Here is a 5,468-nt window from a genome sequence, read left to right as displayed (position 1 = left end):
GTTACTTCCAACAAGTTGCTATCTTGTTCCATCTTACTAAAAAACGAGGCTTTTCAGTCATCTTGCCCATGTGGTATGATTTGCATATCTCAAGTGATTCAAAATCAAGTGAGTCCAAATGATCCATCTGCATGGAGTTTCTTCATGTGTATACCCCAATAGACATGGTTCGCATGTCTCAAACTTTTCAAAAAACGAGTGAGTCCAAAGATCCATCAAGATGGAGCTTCTTCATGCGTTTTATACAAATATGACTTACATGGCAGTGCCACAAGAAAGTGGTACTATCATTACTATCTTATATCTTTTGGCATGAAAATGTGTATCACTACGATTGAGATTCAATAAACCATTCCTTTAGGTGCAAGACCATTGAAGGTATTATTCAAATAAATAGAGTAACCATTATTCTCCTTAAATGAATAACCGTATTGCGATAGACATAATCCAATCATGTCTATGCTCAATGCAAACACCAAATGACAATTATTCAGGTTTAATACTAATCTTGATGGTAGAGGGAGCGTGCGATGTTTGATCACATCAAACTTGGAAACACTTCCAACATGTATCGTCAGCTCACCTTTAGCTAGTTTCCGTTTATTCCGTAGCCTTTTATTTCGAGTTACTAACACTTAGCAACCGAACCGGTATCTAATACCCTGGTGCTACTAGGGGTACTAGTAAAGTACACATTAACATAATGTATATCCAATATACTTCTATCGACCTTGCCAGCCTTCTCATCTACCAAGTATCTAGGGTAATGCTGCTCCAGTGTTGTTCCCCTTATTACAGAAGCACTTAGTCTCGGGTTTTGGTTCAACCTTGGGTTTCTTCACTAGATCAGCAGCTGATTTGCCGTTTCATGAAGTATCCCTTCTTGCCCTTGCCCTTCTTGAAACTAGTAGTTTCACCAACCATCAAAAATTGATGCTCCTTCTTGATTTCTACTTTCACGGTGTCAAACATCGCGAATACCTCAAGGATCATCATATCTATCCCTGATATGTTATAGTTCATCACGAAGCTCTAGCAGCTTGGTGGCAATGACTTTGGAGAAACATCACTATCTCATCTGGAAGATCAACTCCCACTCGATTCAAGCGATTGTTGCACTCAGACAATCTGAGCACAAGCTCAACGATTGAGCTTTTCTCCCTTAGTTTGCCGACTAAGAAAATCGTCGGAGGTCTCATACCTCTTGACGTGGGCACGAGCCTGAAATCCCAATTTCAGCCCTTGAAACATCTCATATGTTCCGCAACATTTTGAAAACGTCTTTGGTGCCTCTACTCTAAACCATTTAACTGAACTATCATGTAGTTATTAAAACGTGTATGTCCGATGTTCGCAACATCCACAGACGATGTTTGGGGTTCAGCTCACTGAGCGGTGCATTAAGGACATAAGCATTCTACTGTCCGCATAATCGCTACTGTCAACTTTCAACTATATTTTCTCTAGGAACATATCTAAATAGTGGAACTAAAGCGTGAGCTTACGACATAATTTGCAAAGATCTTTTGACTTTGTTCAGGATAATTAAGTTCATCTTATGAACTCCCACTCAGATAGACATCCCTCTAGTCATCTAAGTGATTACATGATCCTAGTCAACTAGGCCGTGTCCGATCATCACGTGAGACGGACTAGTTATCATCGGTGAACATCTTCATGTTGATCGTATCTACTATACGACTCATGCTCGACCTTTCGGTCTCTTGTGTTCCGAGGCCATGTCTGTACATGCTAGGCTCGTCAAGTCAACCTAAGTGTTTCGCGTGTGTAAATCTGGCTTACACCCGTTGTATGTGAACGTAAGAATCTATCACACCCAATCATCACGTGGTGCTTCGAAACGACGAACTTTCGCAATAGTGCACAGTTAGGGGGAACACTTTCTTGAAATTTTAATGAGGGATCATCTTATTTACTATCGTCGTTCTAAGCAAATAAGATGCATAAACATGATAAACATCACATGCAATCAAAAAGTGACATGATATGGCCAATATCATTTTGCTCCTTTTGATCTCCATCTTCGGGGCTCCATGTGTTGGAAATATGCCCTAGAGGCAATAATAAAAGTATTATTATATTTCAATGTTCATGATAAATGTCTTTTATTCATGCTATAACTGTATTATCCGGAAATCGTAATACACGTGTGAATACTTAGACCACAATATGTCCCTGGTGAGCCTCTAGTTGACTAGCTCGTTGCGATCAACATATAGTCATGGTTTCCTGACTATGGACATTGGATGTCGTTGATAACGGGATCACATCATTAGGAGAATGATGTGATGGACAAGACCCAATCCTAAGCATAGCATAAAAGATCGTGTAGTTCGTTTTGCTAGAGCTTTGCCAGTGTCAAGTATCTCTTCCTTCGACCATGAGATCGTGTAACTCCCGGATACCGTAAGAGTGCCTTGGGTGTATCAAACGTCACAACGTAACTGGGTGACTATAAAGGTGCATTACAGGTATCTCCGAAAGTATCTGTTGGGTTGACACGGATCGAGACTGGGATTTGTCACTCCGTATGACGGAGAGGTATCTCTGGGCCCACTCGGTAATGCATCATCATAATGAGCTCAATGTGACCAAGGTGTTGGACACGGGATCATGCATTACGGTACGAGTAAAGTGACTTGCCGGTAACGAGACTGAACAAGGTATTGGGATACCGACGATCGAGTCTCGGGCAAGTAACGTACCGATTGACAAAGGGAATTGCATACAGGGTTTGATCGAATCCTCGACATCGTGGTTCATCCGATGACAACATCGAGGAGCATGTGGGAGCCATCATGGGTATCCAGATCCCGCTGTTGGTTATTGACTGAGAGCGTCTCGGTCATGTCTGCATGTCTCCCGAACCCGTAGGGTCTACACACTTAAGGTTCGGTGACGCTAGGGTTATTAGGAAGACTAGTATGTGACTACCGAATGTTGTTCGGAGTCCCGGATGGGATCCTGGACGTCACGAGGAGATCCGGAAGGGTCCGGAGGTAAAGATTTATATATGGGAAGTTGTCAAACGGACACCGGGAAGTTTCGGGGTCATACCGGTATTGTACCGGGGCCACCGGAAGGGTTCCGGGGGTCCACCGGGAGGGGCCACCCCTCCCGGGGGCCACATGGGCTGCGTGGGGCAGGGAGCCAGCCCCTGGTGGGCTGGCCGCACCCCCTCCCTTGGGCCCATGCGCCTAGGGTTGAGGGGGAACCCTAGAGGGGGCGCCCCCTTGGCTTGGGGGGCAAGCCACCCTCTCCCCTCTCCCCTAGGCCGCCGCACCCCCCCTAGATGGGTTCTAGGGGGCCGGCCCCCTTCTCCCTTCCCCCTATAAATAGAGGGGTGAGGGGAGGGCAGCCGCACCACCCTCCAAGGCGCAGCCCTCCCCTCCCCAACACCTCTCCTCCTCCGTTGTGTGCTTGGCGAAGCCCTGTCGGAGTACTGCCTCTCCACCATCACCACGCCGTCGTGCTGCCGGTGGAGCTGTCTTCCTCAACCTCTCCTTCCCCTTGCTGGATCAAGAAGGAGGAGACGTCTCCCGTCCCGTACGTGTGTTGAACGCGGAGGTGCTGTCCGTTCAGCACTTGGTCATCGGTGATTCGAATCACGTCGAGTACGACTACATCATCACCTTGCAAGCTTCCGCACGCGATCTACAAGTGGTATGTAGATGCAAACTCTCTCCCTTGACTCGTTGCTTAGATGAACTCATAGATGGATCTTGGTGAAACCGTAGGAAAAATTTTAATTTTCTGCAACGTTCCCCAACAGTGGCATCATGAGCTAGGTCTATGCGTAGTTCTCTTTGCACGAGTAGAACACAATTTTGTTGTGGGCGTGGATTTTGTCATCTTACTTGCCTCTACTAGTCTTTTCTTGCTCAACGGTATTGTGGGATGAAGCGGCCCGGACCAACCTTACACGTACGCTTACGTGAGACCGGTTCCACCGACTGACATGCACTAGTTGCATAAGGTGGCTGGCGGGTGTCTGTCTCTCCCACTTTAGTTGGAGCGGAATCGATGAACAGGGCCCTTATGAAGGGTAAATAGAAGTTGACAAAATCACGTTGTGGTGATTCGTAGGTAAGAAAACGTTCTTGCTAGAACCCAATTGCAGCCACGTAAAAGATGCAACAACAATTAGAGGACGTCTAACTTGTTTTTGCAGCGATTGATCATGTGATGTGATATGGCCAGAAGTTGTGATGAATGATGAATTGTGATGTATGAGATCATGTTCTTTGTAATAGGATTCACGACTTGCATGTCGATGAGTATGACAACCGGCAGGAGCCATAGGAGTTGTCTTTATTTTTTGTATGACCTGCGTGTCATTGAATAACGCCATGTAAACTACTTTACTTTATTGCTAAACGTTAGTCATAGAAGTAGAAGTAGTCGTTGGCGTGACAACTTCATGAAGACACGATGATGGAGATCATGATGATGGAGATCATGGTGTCAAGCCGGTGACAAGATGATCATGGAGCCCCGAAGATGAAGATCAATGGAGCTATATGATATTGGCCATATCATGTCACAACTATATAATTGCATGTGATGTTTATTATGTTTATGCATCTTGTTTACTTAGGACGACGGTAGTAAATAAGATGATCCCTTACAAAATTTCAAGAAGTGTTCTCCCCTAACTGTGCACCGTTGCTACAGTTCGTCGCTTCTAAGCACCACGTGATGATCGGGTGTGATGGATTCTTACGTTCACATACAACGGGTGTAAGACAGTTTTACACAGCGAAAACACTTAGGGTTAACTTGACGAGCCTAGCATGTGCAGACATGGCCTCGGAACACGGAGACCGAAAGGTCGAACACGAGTCGTATGGAAGATACGATCAACATGAGAATGTTCACCGACGATGACTAGTCCGTCTCACGTGATGATCGGACACGGGCTAGTCGACTCGGATCGTGTAACACTTAGATGACTAGAGGGATGTCTAATCTAAGTGGGAGTTCATAATTTGATTAGAACTTTATTATCATGAACTTAGTCTAAAACCTTTGCAAATATGTCTTGTAGATCAATGGCCAACGCTAATGTCAACATGAACTTCAACGCGTTCCTAGAGAAAACCAAGCTGAAAGATGATGGCAGCAACTATACGGACTGGGTCCGGAACCTGAGGATCATCCTCATAGCTGCCAGGAAACAATATGTCCTAGAAGGACCGCTAGGTGACGCTCCCGTCCCAGAGAACCAAGACATTATGAATGCTTGGCAGTCTCGTGCTGATGATTACTCCCTCGTTCAGTGCGGCATGCTTTACAGCTTAGAACCGGGGCTCCAAAAGCGTTTTGAGCACCACGGAGCATATGAGATGTTCGAAGAGCTGAAACTAGTTTTTCAAGCTCATGCCCGGGTCGAGAGATATGATGTCTCCGACAAGTTCTACAGTTGTAAGATGGAGGAAAACAGTTCT

Source organism: Triticum aestivum, chromosome 1B (assembly GCF_018294505.1).
Source record: "Triticum aestivum cultivar Chinese Spring chromosome 1B, IWGSC CS RefSeq v2.1, whole genome shotgun sequence".
Classification (NCBI taxonomy): domain Eukaryota; kingdom Viridiplantae; phylum Streptophyta; class Magnoliopsida; order Poales; family Poaceae; genus Triticum; species Triticum aestivum.
This window is presented reverse-complemented; position numbering follows the sequence as displayed.